The 23742-nt window shown below is 45.0% G+C and overlaps 1 pseudogene; it reads right to left on the minus strand.

The window, feature by feature from the left end:
• The window catches only part of LOC147972488 (uncharacterized), a 117164-nt pseudogene extending 99341 nt beyond the window's left edge, over positions 1-17823 (minus strand).
• Positions 17824-23742: the final 5919 nt, after the last annotated feature.

The raw sequence follows: 23742 nt of genomic DNA on the forward strand, positions 1-23742 counted from the left end.
ATATCGTGCTTTCGCTTCAAATACAATGACTGTAAGTGTCGTCAACAAAATACGGAGCACGCATCAAATGCAAAGTCCGTCAGTGTCATCAACAAAATATGGAGATGTATCATGAGCTAGATACCGTTGTACTATTGTATATGCTTATTTTCTTAGTGGTCAATTGCGTGTGTGGTGTGGTGGGCACATCATTTCTAGTTGTGGTGGGTCAACATGAAGACTCATGGGTCGGTTCCATCCTGCGCCACGTATAGGTTGGACCGAGACGTGTTATACGAAGACCCATGTGGAGGACTCGGCGTACAACACGAAGCTATCAGAGTCACGGAGGACTCTATCCCCACTGGTGATAAGCCGACTATATATGATTTGTAATCCTAGGCCCTTAGTATGTTATACAAGCTTGGGGGCTAGTTCGTCGATAGTATACACACACGCACAATGTCTGGTAGTCACGTGTACTTTGTACACACCCCTATCACTAATATACAGTACCAGGAGTAGGCTCTTTCTTCAACTGCAAGTGTCCGATCCGAACTAGGGCAAAACTTTGCCTCGTATTACCATCCAGCCTAACAGCCAGGGATATCCTACCGAATGATATGATGAAATCATATCTGCCAACTACTAAGAGAGAGGTGTGTCGGGGGGGCAATGTGTGCGAGAGAGGCCTAAAGATAATGTGCGTGCGGGAGACACGTAGGCACATATATGTGCGTATAGAAGGCTAGTAGAGATTGTGCATGTGTATATATGCATGTGAGAGAAATAGTGTTTTCCAACTGAGATTAGTGAAAAGAGTGGTACATAGTAGTCAGAAAGAGAGAGAGAGAAACAGAGAGAGCATGTGCGTGAGACACCCCGACACCATGAGAGAGATTCTGAGCATGTGTGAAAGAGAAATGCCGATGCATATAAAGTGTGTGCACTTATGCGTTAGATAGAGAGATATATAACGCGTTTGTGAGAACGGGGCGAGGCATAGTGCATCTACGTGTAAAAGGCGGTTCTACGCATTAAATTAAAATATAAATGGCATTATTATTTTTGGATGAGATCATGAATTTTGGAAATTGCGTATGGACGAAAATCGGTCTATCAGACACCCATACTCTATTGAATTCTAGCATGTGCATGTGTTTATTTCATATTATCGATCCATAGAGTGAGAGCGGTTTGAAATACAGGCAATGGATGCTGTTGCAATTCATATATAAACATTAATTAGTGCACTCCATGTTGTTAGTGTGAAGCACTTTATACATTTGTCACTTGCATGGATACATTCCAAATTACTAGCTACAAAATAGAATACATGTCGATTTCAACATAAAGGGGGTTTCGAAGATTCGAATTCATAGGAAGTGCATTCATCTATTTGAACCCGAGATAATGGCATTTGTAAATAAGATGTAAAAGGGGGCATCAATCATTGTTGTGAGTTTGAACATGCTATATATATTCATACGCATATCTAACTTTTTTTGCAACCAAGGAGATTATATCTGGAACCATGCATGAACTGAGGTAAGTTGCATATTTTTTAATATATACTCGTGTACAATGTATATTCAAATGTACCCCCTCCATTCCAAAATAATCATATATTTAGGATTTTCAAGAGTAAAGATTTGTGAAGTTTGACAAATCCTGAAAGTTCAATTCAAGAGAACCGAAAATGTTAATGCTTCTGCTCCCAAATATTGAACGAAGCGCCAAATAGGCCTCTGGTCACCCGAAACCGCACGAGACTAATGTTTTGGTGGTAGGAAATTACTCTCCTGACTCTGTCCCGTGTAGCCTATCGGCCCGATGTCCAAAGGTCTAAACCGGGGTAGGTTTGTAACTTCACCAAGACGCCAGTCCCAACTGCCTCCGAGAAGCATTCATATGCCGTGGGCGCCTACCCATGCGCTCGGCCAAAATCTATCCTGCCCACATTTGGGACACCTGACATGACTGTCCTACCCCCAACCCGCAATATGTCCGAAATTTAAGATGGGGGCGAAGTTTGTAACTTTCCCCAAATTTCAAACAAGCGCGTCTCAAACCGAAACATTGCTCCCCCTTAGTTCCCCGCCTCCCTCCGTTTCCCCATTCATACTTCGTGGGCGCGAAAACGCTCTCCCCACCAGCCGCGAAACCCCAACCTCCTCCGTCCTCCACCCCATAGCGGCCAATCCACCGCCGCCCTCCTCCATCACGCCGGAGCCGGTACCCCGACGTCGTCGTCAAACGCAACCACAACCGCAACCGCAACGCCCTCAAGGACTTAGCAGCTGAAGCCGAGGCAGAGCTGCCTCCACGACGCCGACGCCGACGTGCGCCGTACCAGAACCACTCCGACCACGCCGTCCTGTGCCTCAGTGCTGCGGCTCCACTGTCGCAACCGTCCACCGCACCGGAGCTGTTCCCGCTACGCCGTCGTTCGCCGCCTCGGATCTGCTTCCCCGCCGCCGACAGACGGCCACCGCACCACACTCAACAACTTGGCCATGGGTTTGTCCAAGGCTGCACCGTCTTCCACAACTTCTGGTTTCCGACGAACAACAAGAAGATTGTCGGAAAAACAGAAGGAGGACACAACACTGCCAGCAAAAATAGGTACTCATCTTCCCTTATTCATGCAAATCTTACGTCTCCACTCACACCGTATTCATCCCACGAAAGAAACTAGTTGAGCGCTTCTTATTGCATATTCTTCGTGATACTAAATGCACAAGGTTTCCTCCCTTTTACTATTTCACCTTTGCTAGAGGTCAGTAGCCCGCCTGGATTTCAATTTAGGGTCAGTCGAACCACAATTAAAAGAAGCAGCACCCGCTTAGGCACGCGGAGCACCTAGTCCGCCTGTTCCTCGGGGAAGTGGTGCATCAGTGTCTATCATAGGGGTGTGGTGCGTAGGAGCTGCTTGCGCCCGATCTGGAGGTCGGCAGGGCTTGAATGGATGGCCGGGGGGCGGTGCCAAGCACGGCGGTGCGGTGAGGTTGAGGGGAGGGCGCCGGCAGGGGAGGAATACTGGGCTGGTGGTCGCTGGCGTTTCGAGGAAGATCGTCAACACTGACTGGCTGGAGGTAGATGAAGGCAATCTGCCCGTTCTTTGTACATCGGACGGTGCAGGAAAAATGGACTGACCTATTTGCTTTCAGTCGACTGTTATTTTCATAGAATCCTGTAGTAATTTAGTGTGCCATGCATGTTGTAGAGCTATCATATGTCTCCCGTCATTTATTTCTCACCGACCTGCTATCTGCTACCTTTAGACTATACTAATTGTGCACACACTTCACCCATACTTACACTGTTGTTTTTTTATGCATGGGTATTTCAGACTCTGACGCAGTTTTGATGAATGCAGAAAAGAAAAGACAGAAGTCACTCCAGTGTAATTCAAAGATAAGCACTAAGCGTTTCAGCGCTCTAATGGGTGCAGTGTGAGCAGTTGGAGACAGTAAATGTAGCTCTGAAGTTGATGATCTCAATTGCCACACACAACCATCCTAGGTGCTTGCTTTAACTTCGCACTGTCAAATGTGGTTGCATGTTGCATATGGTGTCTAGCTTGTATTGCTTCCAATTTGGTTAAATTGCATCTGCTTACTTTACACATTATACCTTTGATAATAACATGCCTTCCTGTTTTTGATACATACTACATATGTCTATTAACCATGTTCGTACATCAAACTAATGCTCTTTTGTATCCCTTGTCAATCAGTTATGATGAGACAGTCACCCAAGTGGGTTACTGTGAGATGCCCTACTAGTTTAAAGAGTGCAGTATCATCCTCCCCACATGATTCTCAAGAAACAGCCAGGCTAAATGAAGATAGTCAACGTAGCTCTCTAGTTGATCACTGCAATTCCCCCACACCACCATCGCAGGTGCTTGCTCTTACTTGGCAGTGTGATATGTGGTTGCATGTTGCATATGGTGTCTACCTTGTAATGCTTCTAATTAGGGTAAATTGCATCTGCTTAGTTAACACATTATACCTGTGAATATGACATGTCTTCCTGTTTTTGGTACATACTACGTCTTTCTATTAACCATGTTCTTACATCAAACTACTTTTCTTGTGTATCCCTCATCAATGCTCCTAATTTGTTAAATTGCATCTCCTTAGCTTACACATTATACATGTGAATATGACACGCCTTCCTGTTTTTGGTACATACTACATCTGCCTATCACACCATGTTCTTACATCAAACTACTGTTCTTGTGTATCCTGCGTCTATCGCTTATGATGAGACAGTCACGCGTGTGGGTTAATATGAGACACAATACTCTTATAAAGAATGCAATTTCATCCTCTACACATGATTCTCAAGAAACAGCAAGCCTAAATGAAGATATTGAACGTAGCTCTATACCAGAAGACCGCCCTTCCCCTACACCACCATCACAGGTGCTTGCTCCAACTTCGCAGTGTGATATGTGGTTGCATGTTGCGTACGGTGTCTAGCTTGTAATGCTTCTAATTAGGGTAAATTGCATCTGCTTAGTTTACACACTATACCTATGAATATGACATGCCTTCCTATTTTTGGTACACACTACACCTATGTGTTAACCTTGTTCTTACATGAAACCACCTCTCTTCTGTATCCTTCATCAATCACTTATGATGAGTCACCTTTATTCGTTGCATATTGCATATTATTTCTAGCATGTTGTCATGTATTGCTTCTAATTTGGTCAAATACATTTGTTAGGGCACCCTTTTAATTTGGCAGAGTGATATTGGTTTCATCTTTCATATGGTTTCTAGCTTGCATCAATTCTAACAAGTTCAAGCACCTTGTGCTTAGTTTACACTTTATACATCATACATGTCAATATGTCACGCCGTCTTTTTTTTCATACATATTCCATCCTCCTATCATGCGGCTGCCTTACATGAAAGTAGTGTTCGTTAGTATCATGCACCAATGAGTTCTGAAGAGCAAATTTTATTCCTTTTTCTTTTGGGTTTGACTTGACAAGGCAAAATCAAGAAAGGCGAAGGAAAAGAGTAAGGAAGGCGATGATGGTGGTCCTCTGCAGCAACGTAAACGGAGCATCTGTACCAATTCTCCTTGTACTGATTGTGCATTACAAGGTCGAAGTCTCCGCTCCCCTACTCCACCATCCAAGGTTCTTGCTCTAACTTGGCAGTGTGATATCTGGTTGCATGTTGCATACGGTGCCTAGCTCGTATTGCTCCTAATTAGTGTAAACTGCATATGCTTAGCTTACACATGATACATGTCAATATGACACGCTTTCCTGTTTTTGGTACATACTATATCTGTCTATCACACCATGTTCTTACATGAAACTACTCTTCTTGTGTGTCCTGCATCAGTCACTTATGATGGGACACCTTTAAGTTGGCAGTGTGATATTGGTTTGAGTCTTGAATATGATTTCTAGCATGTATTGCTTCTAGTTTGATGAACGCCACCTATGACGAGATAGTTTTAACTTGGCAGAGTGATATTGATTGCACCTTCCATATGGTGTCTTGCAGTGTTTCTAATTTGTTGAAGTGCCTTCTGCTTAGTTACCACATCATAGGTGTGAATATGTCAAGCCATCCATTTTTTCGTACATATTCCATCCTCGTATCATGACTTTGCCTTCCATCAGAGTACTGTTCGTCAGTATCATGCATGAATGAGTTCTGAAGAGCGAATGATATTCCTTTTTCTTGTCAGTATGACCTCACAATGCAAATTCAATAAAGCTGAAGGAAATTGGCAAGGCATTGGATGATGGTGGTCCTTCCAAGCAACTGAAATGGAGGTTCTCTACATATTCTACTCTGCCATCCTCCCAACAAGATTTGCAAGACAACGCAAGGCTAGACAGTCAACGTAGATGTGTAGATGATGAGCACATCTCCCCTACTCCACCATCACAGGTGCTTGCTCTAACTTGGCACTATTATATGTGGTTGCATGTTGCGTATGATGTCTAGCTTGTATTGCTTCTAACTTTGTTGAATTGCATCTGCTTACTTTACACATAATGCATGTGAATATGACATGTGTTCCTGTTTCTACATCAGACTACTATTCTTGCATATCCCGCATCAGTCACTTATGATAAGGCACCTTTAAGTCGCCACTGTGATATTGGTTGTGTCTTGCATATGATTTCTAGCATGTACTGCTTCTAATTTTTTGAAACGCCATACAGTTTGAACTTGCCAGAGTGATATTGGTTGCATCTTTCATATGGTGTCTAGCTTGCAGTGCTTCTAATTTGTTGAAATGCCTTCTGCTTAGTTACCACATCATAGGTGTGAATATGTCACACCATCCTGTTTTTCATACATATTCCATCCTCGCATCATGTGTTTGCCTTTCATCCGAGTAGTGTTCGTCAGTATCATGCATGAATGAGTTCTGAAGAGCAAATTTTATTCCTTTTTCTTATCGGTTTGACTTCACAATGCAAAATCATTACGGCTGAAGGAAATTAGTCCGGCAGTGGATGATGGTGGTCCTTCGGAGCAACTCAAACAGGGGGTCTCTATAGATTCTACTCCGCCATCCTCCCAACAAGATTCGTAAGACAACACAAGGCTAGACAGTCAACGTAGCTGTGCAGATGATGAGCACATCTCCCCTACTCCACCATCACAGGTGCTTGCTCTAACTTGACACTATTATATGTGGTTGCATGTTGCGTATGATGTCTAGCTTGTATTGCTTCTAACTTGAATTGCATCTGCTTACTTTACACATAATGCCTGTGAATATGACACGTGTTCCTGTTTCTAGAACATACGTGTACATGATGAGCACATCTCCCCTACTCCACCATCACAGGTGCTTGCTCTTACTTGGAACTGTTATACGTGGTTGCGTTTTCCGTATGATTTCTAGTTTGTATTGCTTCTGATTATGTTGAATTGCATTTGCGTAGCTTACAACTTATACCTGCAACGATCACTTACCCATAAGACACATTTAACTTGGGACTGTGATGTAGGTTGCATCTTGCATTGTCTTCTAGCTTGTACTGCTTCTAATTTCTTGAAATGGCACTTATGACGAGACACTTTTTACCTGATAGAGTGATATTGGTTGCATGTTCATATGGTGCCTAGATTTCATTTCTTCTAATTTTGTTGAAATGCCTTCCGCTTACTGCTTTTTCATACATATTCCATCCTCCTATCGTACGTGTGAATATGAAACGCTGTCTTTTTTTGTATATATTCCATCCTCCTATCCTGCGCTTGCCTTACATCAAAGTAGTGTTTGTCTATATCATGCATCAACCAGTTATGCAGAGCTAATTTTATTCATCTTCTTGTGGTTTTGACTTCATAAGGCAATATCAGAAAATAGGAAGGAAAAGAGTAAGTTAGGGGATGTTGGTGGTCCTCCGATCCAACACAAACAGAGACTCTCTAGATTTGCCACTGCTACTGCTAATGAAGTTGAAGTCCCAAGTCTACATGATGAGTTCATCTCCCGTACTCCACCATCGCAGGTGCTTGCTCTAAGTTGACAGTGTGATAATTGGTTTCATGTTGCATATGTTGTCTAGCCTGTATTTCTTCTATTTTGATTAAATTGCACCTGCTGAGTTTATACGTTATACATGTGCATATGACATGGCTTTCTGCGTCTAGAATACACTGGATCTATCTATCATACCATGTTCTTACATCAAAGTACTGCTGTTGTGTATCCCGCATCAGTCACTCATGATTGGACACTTTTAACATGGCAGTTTGATAGTGGTTGTATCTTGCATTGATTTCTACGTTGTACTACTTCTAATTTTTCGAATTGCCACTTATGACAAGACACTTTTAACTTGGAGGAGTAATATTGGTTGCATCTCTCATATGGTGTCTAGCTTGCATTACTTCTGTTTTCTTGAAAATCCTTCTGCTTAGTTTGCACATCGTAGCTGTGAATATGTCATGCCGTCCAGTTTTTCTTACATATTCCATCGTCATACGGTTGTCTTACATCAAAGTATTGCTTGTCTGTATCATGCATCAATGAGTTCTGAAGAGTGATTTTATTCTTTTGTGTTGTGGGTATAGCTTGACATGGCAAAGTCAAAAAAGAGCAAGGAAAATAATATAGTAGGGAGTGTTGTTACTCGTCGGGTGAAACGGAAAAGGTTTTGCCATCGAGATTCTGCTGGTACTTATAGTGCAGTAGAAGGTCCAAGTCCACTGGCTAAATCTACAAACACAGTATCACCTGCTCCACCAGCTGCAGCATCCGCTTCAACTGTACCAGCATCTCAACCAGTTACTCGTTCGTTTGCTCCAAAACTGACCAGTTCCCAAGCTGCCTTCACACCTAACACTACTTCCGAAGCACTGCTGACACAACAGGACTTGGCAAGATCAGATGAACCTCATGAGCATCAACACCAAGACGGTACCTGACCGAGTCAAGTTGCAGTTGCATGCTCCTTTATATGTACTCTCACAGTTTGATGTACACTAACACTTTCCATATTCGTTGTTGAACTAGCACCACGGCGCAAGCGGAGACGGACATCAGGGATAATGCTTGACAGATTAACAAAATCTAAAGGAGGAAGAATGGAGATCCATTTTGAGGCAGGTTTAAAAAGGCCATGTGATGCTACAGAGTCAGCCAAGTTAGTATCAGAGGCAACCGTTGCCGTTAGGTGTCATTCACGTATCCTCCCAACGTGGATCCAGTACAGGAATGAGAAAGACAATACCTAGTTTAACACCTTCCTTGACCATTTATCCATAAGTAATGTTATTCATCGCAATTAGTAATATTGTCTTGCTCTATCCCATACTTTCTAGCTTCCTCCTAATAAGACTCACATTCTTTTTTCAACATATGAGGTTCAAGTTGGATCTGAAAGATGATGCAACTAAATAAGCATGCACTCATGTTTTTCAGTCTGCTCTGCGACAGTATCGGTACCACCTTAGAAAATCTCACTTTGAAGGCAAGGCTAACAATGAAATCGCCCAAACATCTCCAGTGGAATATATTATAGATGAAGACTAGACAGCCCTCGTTAAACACTGGTCTGATCCAAAATATCAGGTAGGCTATATGTATTTGATCAGACCACATATTGAACTTGTATTTATGTATGTGCCTTACAAGTGTATCTTCTTCTAGGCTAACTGTTTGAAGAACAAAACCAACCGTTCTAAAATGAAATTCCAACAGACAACAGGATCTCGTTGCTATATTGCACACCGCGAGGCTCTTATAAATAGCTGCTACTTCCTTCTTCTTTTTGTGCCATATTATCGTATCTATATTGACTTGTTCCAAATACAGAGGAAAGCCCGTGCGGACCAAAAAGAACCTGAACCGAATGCAGTGCAAATCTTCAAGGATTTCCACACCAGCAAGATGAAGGGCATGAGCACACCAGTTCAAGCCGCTGTTGTAAGTCCTTACTCCTCCTGCCTTGAACTGATTGGTACTGTGATGTGTTCATTTAACTACTTGGTTTGCAGCCAATGTCAGTTACTCTGTTCACTTTTATTCATAGTTGTCTTAATGTATCATTTCACCTTACATGGTTTAAAAGAGATGAAGGATATTCTTTTGGTCTTGATCTGTAATCTAGTTGTTATGTTCACGTGCGCACACAATGATAAAATAGCATGTTTGTTTTATATCTGTTTGCCCATGATATGAATGATGTCATACTATGTTCATCCTACTTTAAACCATGTCTCTTTATCCTTAGATGTCAACGGATGTGAGGAAATAGAAAATACAGTAGGCATGCTACATGGACATATGTTCTGAAAGTGATTTTATTATGTAGTTGGCACTACACTACATGCTAATGTATTACGGTAGTTCACCAAAATAAGTTATGTATAAACATTTAACCTACTTTGTTTGTTTTTGTCTCATTAGTAACTTATCTGGTACACTAATTTACAAGTTCAAACTTTCAGGAAGCTATGGAACAAATGATTGAACAACCACAACCACCTGAAGGTGACGAGGCTACTACAGGCACAATGTCACCTCTTGCTGCAGTGCGTCAGTATCTCTCCACTAACAGTGCAAAAAGCACCTTCCTGCATAATTCTGGGTTGGTTGTCAAGGTAACCTCGTCCAAATCACCTACTGAACAAAATCTTCCTGCTAGACAGAGTGATATATCTGTGCTCCAGACACAAGTCCAATCCCTAATGGACGTTGTTTCGGAAACAAGAATAGTGGTTGAGAAATGTCGTCAAGATATGAATGGTTTTGAAACCAGACTATCAGACATTCGCTTCGTTGTTCAAGAGCAATGGCGGAAAAAAGGTGGAGATCGTGCTGCTCCATCAGATTCTATAGCCTGAAACATTAGCACTCAGGTCAAATGATCTGTGCTTCTATACATCTGATGGTGCTTTTATCTGGAAGGACTGTAAACTTTATGCCAACAAGCCTTTTGTTGTATGGTTGGAATTTATTTTGTTGTGATACAACATTTATGATGCTACCTTAGGCTGCAGTAATTACGATGCTATTTTTGTATAGTGTAGGTTTATCTTAGTAATGTATTTGGCCGAAAGCTTTGTAGGAGCCCAACATGCCAACATTCACCGGGCCCATTCCAATTGGGCTAAAAACGATTACGGGCCGAAATTGGCATGTAGCCCACTAAAAATATCCGGGCCTAAATCAGCATAAGCTTTCATATTTTTCTGGTAGGCCTGTGCCCATAGTGGGCCTTTAACAGGCCTAAACATAATTTGGGCCCTCAGTAAAAATAGGCCGTTTATAGGTGTAAATATCTCGAGCCCATAAAAAACATGGGCCTTTAATAGACCGAAAGTGAGATTGGGCCCGATTGTGCCAAATAACCCACTGGACTTAGCAGGCCGAAATGGTGGCCCATTTATGATGCGGATCTTTGACAGGCCAAAATTCGGACAGGCCGTAAATGCGCCGACCTAATACACGGGCCTTTAATAGGCCGGAACTTCGGTCGGGCTAGATTATCGTCATTTTTATATGGGTCGTTAATGGGCCCGATATGACATTGGGCCACATATGGCCCATGGTTTACGTCCGGCGTTAACAGGCCGAAAATGACAACAGGCCGAAAGTGGCTCAAAGCTATAGTGGGCCTCTAACAGGCCGAATGTGAGACATGGACGAATATGACCCAAATCCTTCATGGTCGTTTATGGGCCAAAAGTTTTGATGGCCTGTAAATGGGCCCAAATGAAGCCGGACCTTTAACAGGCTGGAAATACACTGGGTCGTAATTCGGCCCAATTACTTAGCGGATTGTTAACGGGCCAGAAGTGACCATGGGCCGCGTTGATGAAAAGTTTAGGACAGGCCGTTGACGGGCCGATTTGATAGAGAATGTTGGGCCTTTAGCTGGGCCGGCCCATTATGGTCAGTAGAATCTTGTGGGCCTTTAGCTAGGCCGGCCCATTGTGGTCCGCAAAAACTTGTGGGCCTTTAGCTGGGCCGGCCCATTATGGTCTGCAAAATCGTGTGGGCCTTTAGCTGGGCCGGCCCATTATGGTCCGATAAATTTTGTGGGCCTTTAGCTGGGTCGGCCCATTATGGTCCGCTAAATCTTATGGGCCTTCGGTTGGGCCGGCCCATTTAAACTTTGTGGGCCACTTTTGGGCCGGTCCACGTGTCAACATATCATAGGCCCATCTCGACCGTTGGATGAGTGACACCTGTGCCAACACGGAGCTGACGCGTGGATCCGTCAGCCAATGAGAATTTTACACGTGGAAAATCGGCATTGGTCGTGGCTGTTAACGGGTTATCGGATCCAAAATCTGACCCGATAGCTTAACGGCGTTCCGTTACGGTGGATGCCACGTGTCGGTCACCACGATTTATCGTCATGGAAGTGGACACTTCTGTGATGATAATTTTGGCAATGTCATGTAACACTTCTACGATAGCACAGGTATGACTATCTTGATTCTGTCATAAATTTGTCATGGATGTACATGCATGAAAAAAACCCGACCTACTGTGACAAACACGTATCATCACGGAAGTGTATTTTTTTGTAGTGACTGGGCACTCGATCAATATGTTAGTCCCAAAAATAGTACAAAAAGTTGCCAAAAGTATATGAAAGTTGTATAATATTGGCATGGAACAATAAAAAATTATAGATACGACAGAGACGTATCAAGCACCAATAATAAAACATGCAACTCAAACCAATCACGATCATCAAATAACCCATAGGACAAAACGGACCTACTCAAACATCATAGGATAGCCATACATCATTGGGAAATAATATATAGCGTTGAGCACCATGTTTAAGTAGAGATTACAGCGGGTAAGAGAGGGGCTACACTGCTGCATAGAGGGGGGAAGAGTTGTTGATGATGACGCTGAAGTTGTTGGTGAAGATTGCAGTGATGATGATGGCCCCCGGTGGCACTCCAGCGCCCCCAGAAGCGAGGAGGAGAGAGCCCCCCTCCTTCTTCTTCTTCCTTGACCTCCTCCCTCGATGGGAGAAGGTTTTCCCCTCTGTTCCATGGCCTCCATGGCATGGGAGGGGTGAGAGCCCCTCCGAGATTGGATCTGTCTCTCTGTCTCTCTCTGTTTCTATGTTCTCAGATTCTGCCCTTTCACCGTTTCTTATATTCCCGGAGATCCGTAACTTCGATTGGGCTGAAATTTTAACATGGTCTCTATCCGGATATTAGCTTTCTTGAGGTGAAAGAAGGGCATCAACCGCCTTACGGGGTGGCCATGAGGGTCAGGGGCACGCCCAGGGGGTGGGGCGCGCCCCCTGCCTTGTGCCTCCCTCGGGCACCGTCTCGCGTGGATTTTTCTTCCCAAAAATCACATATATTCCAAAAAAATCTCCGTCAGTTTTTATCCCATTTGGACTCCGTTTGATATGGATATTCTGTGAAACAAAAAAATGCAACAAACAGGAACTGGCACTCGGCACTGGATCAATATGTTAGTCCCAAAAATAGTATAAAAAGTTGCCAAAAGTATATGAAAGTTGTAGAATATTGGCATGGAACAATCAAAAATTATAGATACGATGGAGATGTATCAAGCTCTGACGTCATTTTAAACATGAGCTGGATCTCGACCAATCAAATTGCCATCGATTGTACCCCTAAGACTATTCAACTTATCCATCCCTAATCAAAGCATTGCTTATGATCCCTTTTCTTGGAATTCATAATTCCTTTGCATTTGAGCCTTGAGTTAGTCAGTTGTTTCTATAATATGATCCCCTTGCATTTTTTCTTCTTCTGATTGTGTGCCGATGCTCACATCAGCTCCGTTGTGGACCGTCAGATCCTTTGTTGAGTTATCATCCGACAGTGTCCTTTGTATACAAAAACCTCGAGAAGTTCTTTCCCTGATACATAATGCCATTGGTAAATCCTATTCTCTGATATGGGCAACGATTCTCTGCTTTCGAGCTTGAGTTATTTACTTCTGAACTTTATAGTATATGTTCCTAAGATACCCGATGGGTTGGACCAATGCCTTCCCTAATCTGTACAAACCCAAGAGTTTTCACGAGTCATATTCTCCTGGTGATTTACCAGATAAATTTTTAACACTACAACTCCATCGAAAATGAGAGGTGAATGATAGGTTATGCATTGGAGAAGTGGGAGTCGACCTTGAACTTTGTGTTCATGCCCATGGACCTAATGTGGAACTTATCATGGAAGCTTCTTGTGATATAATAACCCCCTTATTATAAGTTCATATGGTATCTATGTTTGGTCCTTTGCAACCGTGGTTCTCACCATGATTGTTCCCCTTCAATTCCATTTCCCGGACAAGTTAAATCACTTGTCTTCTGCAGATCAATGCATCTCCGCAACCTCTATTTTGATCTTCCTTCGAGTATTACCCTCCGGTACCTCGAGAATATCAAAGAACTATGTTGATCCCTATGAGTCTTCATCTAGTATTGCTTCTCACCGATTTCAGATTTCCCCCATGATCTGAGTTATTAATCACTCGAGGGCATCGATAAGTGAATAGGTTGAATCAATTCTGCACTCCGATCCTATAACTCTTAGTAATTTTCATTTCTTACGAGTTTAATAAGCCTTCAAGTCATTCCTAGCCTGGCCGACTATGTCATTATCGTGCTAAATTTTGACTATGCTACCTGATCCTTCTTCCCGAAATAGAATTTTTGACGATGAGCTAAGCTTATGTCGATCTTCCTCGTCATATCATTTGTCCTTGAGCAACAAGCTTGATTTCGACTTGGTGTCGCACCCATCGTTTCAATAACTTTTCACTTCATCATAACGTTGACTTGATGTCATCGCCGATCGGTTACATCTTCTTGAAACCTCTCGACAAATGTGTCGTGATCATCATCAACATTCCGAGGTCTTCCAAGATATCTATCGAATTCTTGATGAGAAATACCATTCTTTGCCCTCAATGGTTTGGGTTATCATCTACAACATTATTGCATCCCCTCCAACACAAAACTTGTTTTTGTTTTGTGTTGTACCTTGAGTTCCTTTCTATCCAGCTTGTGTTATGTTCTTGTCAGGACCGGATTTTCGGGACATTAATTTCCCAGAAAATGGCCCTTGTGCTCACCAGCCCCAGGATTACTGTTAGCTGATGAGGCACCAACTTGATACAGAAACTCCAAGCAAAGTACATCATATGTAATACAAGACCATTCTGGCCTATGAGTACAACAAAATGGTTTCTAGTGGTTGATGGCGGAAGCGGTTTGTGGTTCACCATTGGCTATGGGACTCCATTTCCCACAGGAACAGCTGACCAGGGTAACTCCTATCTTCGCGAGGCTGCTGTCTCCAATTGCGTACGTTCCGGGGCTGTCACCGCAACGCTCCTTTCCACGCAAGGAATCTGGCCAAGACAATAGCCAGGGACAAGCCAGTGAGTACTTTGAATGTACTCACAAACATTATGAACACAGGTATAATATAGTGGGTGATAATCAAGCTCTGAAACATCCCATAATCACTAAGATAGTCACGATATAAAATTCATGATGCGCGAATGCGGGTTATATAAACATGAATAGGCAATCCGAGAATAGAAATAGAATGCACCGATCGGGTGTCTGGAGCGACGCCTCGAAGGGATAATAATATAAAGCATGCCTCAGTCGGGCATATGAGCGACACCACATAAAGGGCTTATATATAAAAGATATAACAGGCATGCCACAGTCGGGCGTCTGAGCGACGCCACATAAAGGGCTTATAAGTAATTGAAATAATAAGCATGCCACAGTCGGGTGTCTGAGCGACACCACATAAAGGGCTTATATAAGAATAATCACAGTGAATATCCAGGAGGTAGAACCGTCCCAGGGATACTCGTTAATTTCAAATAATACAATAGATTAGTCCACAATAATAATCATAATCATCATATGTCACAGGTCATGATCAATGTTCTGGTTTAGTAGTTTTTCCTCCGAAGACCGACACTAAGACCGACACTTGACCCATCCCAAACTGTAGTCCTTAACCATGGACACGACTATTCGAATAGATTTAATCTCTGCAGAGGGTGTACTCTTTACCCACTAGCAACGGATTCCTTTAGTCCACCGGGACTAATTCTGTCCACGGTCTTTTGATTGAAAACACACCTGACCGCACACACCAGCCTAACTCACCGGTGTCTGGAATCACCCTTGACACCTGTTAAGCGAAACTCTAAGTGGGGAGGCTACAACCTCGTCTAGCATGGGATCACAAAATTTATACCGCGCGCAAACTAGGGGAGCTACCCCTTCGGCTACAACCGAAACACCCATGCCCCCGGACCAGGTGGCATGCCTACCGGATGCAGCCGGTATCTTCCACCATGGCATCTCTATATGGTGTGTGCTAGGAAAGGGGTTGACAACTTACTGAACCGTACCCTACCTATGGCAAGGACAAGTGGAAGTACGATACAAGTATGGGGGTTACCGAAACAAGACTCGATCTATGGTCGACTCAGGAGGTTTAGGCATTCCCTGCACGATTAGCATAACAAATATATTTCAATCCAACAGACAGAATCACCACTCATCATACCTCATCATGCCATACCGGACACAACTGTCTCGACGAGGAACTGGAGACAAGCATCGTGTCTACCCAAGACAGAGGCTTTCCCGGTTTCCTTCCGGTAGGCATGAAGGCTATATGAGGGTGACCACTATCACAACATATCAATGTTCAAAAGCACGGTATCATTAACATGCACTTACGAGTAGGATCATATCACCCCAATAAATAACGGAAATTTCGAGACAGGGTGGTGTTGTAACCAAATTAAACAACACACGGCAATATTATGCCCGGGTTTAGAATGCTTGCCTTCAAGGTGTGGAGAGGTGAGGTGCTCTCCAAAACTTTTGGAAGTTATATCTCCCCTCCATTTCCTATTTTCAAAATATTCTAATTACCACACAATTCCAAAACAGTACATAAAAGTTGTTTGGAAAATTTCGAAATAAATACAAAAATAAACTAGATGAAATTTGAGAAATAACAGAAAAAGAATCAAGTCATTTGGAGTTCATATGATTTTCCTATGGATTTACTAAGCTGGAATAATCAAGGAACTGGACTATTTATTAGATCCAGCGAAAACCAGGATTAGGCAAAATGTTCACCATATCCGGATAAATAGAGCATGATTTTAGGAGTAGGCGGAAATTTGAATCATAGAATTCGGATGTGAAATGGCTTCTGTGGAATTATTTGAAATCTGCTGGAAAAGAAAAAGGAAATGGAGCTTACTGTGATGGGCTGAGCAGAAACGCGCCCTGGGCGCAGTATAGCCGCCTAGCGTTACTGGGCCAAGCCCAATCGCTCGGCGCGCGGAAGGGCTACGATGTCGAAAGCGTATTAAGTGGAAAGCGCTTTACACGCAGAAAAGCAACTCCGACGGAACCCGTCTCCACTTATCCACCTGGCGGGGTTATGGGTCACTGACCGTGGGCCTGCCTGGCCCACTAGTAAGGTTTGACTGGTCGCTGTGCGCGCCCTCTCCTTTGGCCGTACAGAGGCGGCACTCCAGCGATTCTCGCCGGTGAACGGCGGCACCGTTTGAGAAACCGGGGCCATCCGCGGGCTCATGGGGTCGAGGCGGTCCCTTCGGTGGTCGCTATGGACCCTGGGGTGGACGCAGTCGCTGGCGGCGAGCTCCGCAACGGACGGTGGCCGTCGGGCAGGGTAGGGCTCTTGCCTCCCACGGCTCCTGATCAAAATCGAGTATGGGGATGGATTCACGAGATGAAGAGAGGGCTTCTGGTGAAGAGAGTGGAGAGGAGGAGGCCCTGGTGGCGCCGGAATGATCGAGACAGTGGCGGCGGCTGTGGTTGCCGGAGAAGAAGAAGACGACCATCTCTGGTCTTTCTACTATTACGGGAGGATCGGTGAGGGAGTGAGAGAGGTGGTATGAGGTTGCTTGAGGGCCTGAACGAGCTCGGGGGCTCCTTATATAGCACAGCCATGTCAGTTCCGCGGCAGTGGATAAGGTCGCCAGTAAACCGCCGTTCCGTAGCGGCCAGGGCGACGTGGCGGGGTTGGGGATGGCGGCAGAAGCTAGCTGACGAGTGGGTTCTGTACCAGTGGCGAGCTGGCGCGCGCGCATGGCTTGGGTGGCGCCGTCCACGGCAGGAACCCTCTGTGGCCGGCCGCTAACCGCCGTGGCCGACCTGACGACGGCGCGGTGGGGTTCCAGGGGCGTCTTGGAGTGTTCTGGTGAGTGGATGAGGTCGGGGTGTGGCTCTACAGGCGAGCAAGGACCAGGGGCGCGACGCGGCAGCTCGGGCGCACGCACGTGCAAAAGGCACGCTCTGGAGGGCATAGGAGAGGCTGGTGACCAACATATCTAGGCTAGTGGTAGCTGGGATGCTAGTGGACATGCTCGTTTGGCTGCTGTGGCAAGTCTGTAGTGCAAACTCATGAGCATGTCAATTCTGTTCATGAACTCAAGGTGTTCGACAGAATGTCAGGAGCCTCTAGGCATCCCCTCTAGTGGCCAAAGACTCCAGGTTGGGGTCTCTTTGGATGATAAAGAGGATGGTAAGGTCAGTTTGGCAAAACTATAAACTTGTTAATGCAAGATTTTAAGAAAACCAATTCTGGACAGAAAGTTAAGGGCATCATTTTATGTACCAAACATGCTCCAATGAGTCCAACCTCCTGGACTTAAGGGTTTGGTATGGTGTACTACAAGCAGGAGAAAGCTCATGGTCACTAGAGAAAAATTGAATAGGGATGCAGTAGAAAACACCTAACTGTGCCAGAATGAAGATGAGGTTGATTCACTCAAATTTTTCAAAGAACATCAATGGGTTTTTTGCATAAGGTTGAATAATATACTCCTATGAACATCCCATAATTTTGGTGGAAGTTTTCAAGAAATATTTAAATAGGTTGTAGTGCAAAATTGCCCACTGGACCAGATTTTAAAAAAATGGTGTAGAGCTCAAAATATTAAATGAATGAAATATATTTTTGCATAAAAGTGATTTAAAAACATCACATGACATCTCCAAATTTTGGTTGGAATTTGAAATAAATTTATCAAAGGGTTGCAGTTCAAATGGGACCCTAAAACCATAAGAAACCATTTTCAAGAAATAAAGACCAGGGAAGAATAATTATATAATTAAATCCACTGATAAAGGAATTTTTTTTTCTTGAGACGGTTCACAAGTCCATCAACACATTTGGAAAGTTTCCACTTGGTAGAAACTCCAGAATATCAAAGAAAAGAATGGTTCTGAAATCAAAGGAAAACCAGAAAATGGAAAATTTAATTTCCTGGCAAACTTCTAATAAACAAAACATGTTTAAATTTTTGGGGTGTCACAACACTGCCCCCCATAAGAAAAAATCTCGTCCTCGAGATTTGCTAAAAGCTGTTTTAAGAAAATATATGCAATAAAATGTGGCTACAGTGAGAGGGCAATAAGTGGTGTGAAACCACAGTGTGGAACACTGGCGCTGCATGGAAAAATCCACGGTTAGGGAAAAAACGAGAGATTTCTATGTTGGATATAGTAAATTTAGAATAGATTCTAAATTCTAAAATACGCTAGTCATACCCGAGGGCACAGTGCTCTCTCTGGCTGACAGGTGGACCCGGGGCCCACTGTCAGCCTCTTCTTCTTCCTCTGGTTCTCTCTTCTTCCTCTCTCCCGCGCGCTTTCCCGCGCTTTCTCCACCGGCGACGTCTAGCGCGTATGGCATCTAGGTCGTACCTGCTGTAGTGCGCGGCGTGCTAGCTGCCGGTGCAGTGTGCACTCACCTCGCGGGCCAGCGGGCTATCGGCACTGCTCGCGGATTCGCTTCCGAACACCGGCGATCGGGCAATGAGCAGCGCTGGTGGACTTCGCCCACCGTGCACCGAGCTTGAGCTATAAAACGGTCGAGGTGCTCCTCTCTTCTTCCTCACACCTGGCCTCGCTTCTCCTTCCTCCTTCTCCATTTCTGATTACAGAAGCTTGAGACGAGGCTCTAATGGCGGGGCCGGTTCCGGACTGGTACGTGATCCTTGTGTGCAGAGGGCTGGCGGCATTGCTGGGGCTCTCCGTGCTCTTGTGCGCGATGATCCTCGATGATCGTCCCGATGTTGCCGCTCGAGTGTTGGCTCTCCGCGGTGGCGGTGATCACGAGGATTAGGTGTGGTGTCAGGTGCTAACTGTTGTCGGTGTGCTGGAGGTAACTCGTACCCGGATGATCATCCACTAATCTCTCCTTCAGAGACTGTGGTGTGGTAGGGAGGTGATCAGTTAGATGCAACACGGCTACGTGGTTTGCAATTGGTGCATGTGTTCGAGTGGTTGTGGTTGCGAGTCTGCTGCGATGGTGCTGCGTGAATAAAATCTTTGTGGGGAGGAGATATGCATTGCAGTAACTCAGGGAAGAGAAATCTCACTTTGGGATTTTTCACGAGTGAAAAAATTAGTTAATCAAAATTAACAACAGCAAAAACTACTCATAATAATTGCAACCAAATAATTGACTCGTCGCACAAACTCAGGGTACCACGCATAATTTACAACACAAAAATAAATGTTGCAATAATAAACATAGCAGTGACGTCTATAATGAAAACGGCAACTGGACGGGGTCCCGAGAAAACGTCTCTGGTACTGGGACACACTCTTCTTCTATCGGGGGAAGCGGATTGACCAGCCGATGAATGCGTCTCTCCTGGTCGGGCCTCAGTGGTCTGCCGATGGCGATCTGAGGATTTAAATCAGCGAAGCTCTGGAGATAACCCATTACTCGCTGGGTCAAACGCTCTTGAGCGATGACACACTGGACAAGGTTGGCCAGTACTGGGTCTCTCTCAATTCGTCCCCCGGGAAAAGATGTTACTCCTCCGGGTGCTGCTCGACTCGGGAAGTAGTAATACCCTCGTTCGCTGGCATAAGGCACCGCGAATCGAAGGCGAACAAGTGCTTCATGTGCAGCAGCTTCTATGGCCATTTGCGGAGTCGGCATAGATTTCCCCAGGAAGGAGACTTCCGTTGGGTCTTGGTTTGAGTTTACGGGAGGGATGTGCACTATTGCCCAATACTTCGAGGTGGATGAGGTGATCCTCGACTTGAGCAGCTCGTACTGGGGTAGCTGGGTAGAACCCATGGTACTGCAGGTAAATTCCCACAATATTTTAACAAAGCTACCCGGGGTTGCATCTGGGGTTCTCAGATAAATGCTAGGGCTCGGCATGGCAAGAAATGGTTGTGAGGGTTGCCCACAAGATGAGAGGTACTTGGCAAGGTCACGAGGTGGCCTTTTATATAGCAATTGGGCTGGGTTATTTACCGCGGTGAGGGGCAACTGGTTTGTCGGTTCTACTCTATGGGGTCGGGGTCAATGCCATAGATACACACATCTCACAAAAGCGATGCTTTACTGTGGGTGTCGTCAGGGTTGGTTTTAGGTAGCTACGCCCGGTATTAAAAATGCAGTCGTACACCAACGCACTCATGCATGGCTACAATTTAATATAGGGGCACACCAGCAAACAACGTTGTGGCGATACAAGATCACACAATTACAGGGTGTGGACATACTGAGACTCGGTACTACTCGAGTGAGTTAGTCCACCTCGTTTATATCTAGGCGGGCGTGCCTTGTGGACGCCGAGGTTTCTCCACGGGTTTCACCGTCGGAGTTAGCTGCAGGGGGCTGAGGAACTGTAGGGTCGGGGTAGTGATGATGACCATCACGGGGGTTGTTGGCCACAATCCCGTTGGAGCGTGTTCCCAAAAGGCGACGAAGCACTTCTAGGGTCATCAAAGCACCTTGGTCGATGGCTGGGGCAGATCTCAGGGGCTCGATCGATTGTCCGAACAGCACGACTAGGTTGTCGGCGTCGGGCTCACCTTCCCTTCTTGCCGGGGTTCGGCGAACCAGTTCTCCACGAGTTGCGATCAGATCAAGGGTGATTTGATCGAACAGTCCCTCTAGTGCACTTACATAGTGCACCAGATGCAATAATGGAGGGTCTGTCTCATGGTCTCCGTTGGCAACTTGGGGTGGTCTACCATACTCGTCACGGCTAGGGTGGTAGTAGAAGGAGCGGCAGTTAACTCTAGGCGACAAGTGCCGGAGTTGAACTATAGCCTCTCGAGGAGCTAGTTGGATGGCTTGTGGCTCAAAGAAAGTTGTCCTTCCAGTGAACCTGTAGGGGCATTCTGGCGATAGACCCCTACCATAGACGTGCACAGTGGCCCAGAATTGATGGCTCTCACCGCTCATGGACCCTTGGTACACAACATATTCTGGGGGCTCTTCTAATGCAAAGGCACGGAGGGTGAGGTTTGCTAGCACGGTCACAAAACCTCCAAGGTTGGTTGCTGCGGTCTTATTGTGAACAATGGGGCCAGGCATTATAGCTTGGTTTGGGGCAGAGGCTGTGCTGTGCTGGGTTGAGGCTAGCGTGCCCTTTTTATAGAAAAAGGGGACGGAGTCTTCCTTCGCACGCTTGCGAAAAGGACTATTTAGGCGTTGGTCACTCGCGCGTGATCGACAGGCTAGGTTGATAGGTTGGGCACTGACTGCAAAAAGGAGTCAGGTTCACTGTGTGGCTATCTTACGCGAGAAGCTTGGCCGGGGTTGGGTTCAGGTCAGGTGGGTTGGTTTCCTAGGTTTTTCGACCTGGCTAGGATAGGATTAGCCAATGGTCAGCCTGGCTCTGATACCAAGTTTGTCAGGACCGGATTTTCGGGACATTAATTTCCCAAAAAATGGCCCTTGTGCTCTCCAGCCCCAGGATTACTGTTAGCTGATGAGGCACCAACTTGATACAGAAACTCCAAGCAAAGTGCATCATATGTAGTACAAGACCATTCTGGCCTATGAGTACAACAAAATGGTTTCTAGTGGTTGATGGCGGAAGCGGTTTGTGGTTCACCATTGGCTATGGGACTCCATTTCCCACAGGAACAGCTGACCAGGGTAACTCCTATCTTCACGAGGCTGCTGTCTCCAATTGCATAGGTTCCGGGGCTGTCACCGCAACGCTCCTTTCCATGCAAGGAATCTGACCAAGACAATAGCCAGGGACAAGCCAGTGATTACTTTGAATGTACTCGCAAATATTATGAACACAGGTATAATATAGTGGGTGATAATCAAGCTCTGAAACATCCCATAATCACTAAGATAGTCACGATATAAAATTCATGATGCGCGAATGCGGGTTATATAAACATGAATAGGCAATCCGAGAATAGAAATAGAATGCACCGATCGGGTGTCTGGAGCGACGCCTCGAAGGGATAATAATATAAAGCATGCCTCAGTCGGGCATATGAGCGACACCACATAAAGGGCTTATATATAAAAGATATAACAGGCATGCCACAGTCGGGCGTCTGAGCGACACCACATAAAGGGCTTATAAGTAATTGAAATAATAAGCATGCCACAGTCGGGTGTCTGAGCGACACCACATAAAGGGCTTATATAAGAATAATCACAGTGAATATCCAGGAGGTAGAACCGTCCCAGGGATACTCGTTAATTTCAAATAATACAAAAGATTAGTCCACAATAATAATCATAATCATCATATGTCACAGGTCATGATCAATGTTCTGGTTTAGTAGTTTTTCCTCCGAAGACCGACACTAAGACCGACACTTGACCCATCCCAAACTGTAGTCCTTAACCATGGACACGGCTATTCGAATAGATTTAATCTCTGCAGAGGGTGTACTCTTTACCCACTAGCAACGGATTCCTTTAGTCCACCGGGACTAATTCCGTCCACGGTCTTTTGATTGAAAACACACCTGACCGCACACACCAGCCTAACTCACCGGTGTCTGGAATCACCCTTGACACATGTTAAGCGAAACTCTAAGTGGGGAGGCTACAACCTTGTCTAGCATGGGATCACAAAATTTATACCGCGCGCAAACTAGGGGAGCTACCCCTTCGGCTACAACCGAAACACACATGCCCCCGGACCAGGTGGCATGCCTACCGGATGCAGCCGGTATCTTCCACCATGGCCTCTCTGTACGGTGTGTTCTAGGAAAGGGGTTGACAACTTACTGAACCGTACCCTACCTATGGCAGGGACAAGTGGTAGTACGATACAAGTATGGGGGTTACCGGAACAAGACTCGATCTATGGTCGACTCAGGAGGTTTAGGCATTCCCTGCATGATTAGCATAACAAATATATTTCAATCCAACAGACAGAATCACCACTCATCATACCTCATCATGCCATACCGGACACAACTATCTCGAC

The sequence above is a fragment of the Triticum urartu genome, chromosome 5A (assembly GCF_056163025.1).
Source record: "Triticum urartu cultivar PI428250 chromosome 5A, HENAU_Tu73, whole genome shotgun sequence".
In the NCBI taxonomy this organism is placed as follows: Eukaryota; Viridiplantae; Streptophyta; class Magnoliopsida; order Poales; family Poaceae; genus Triticum; species Triticum urartu.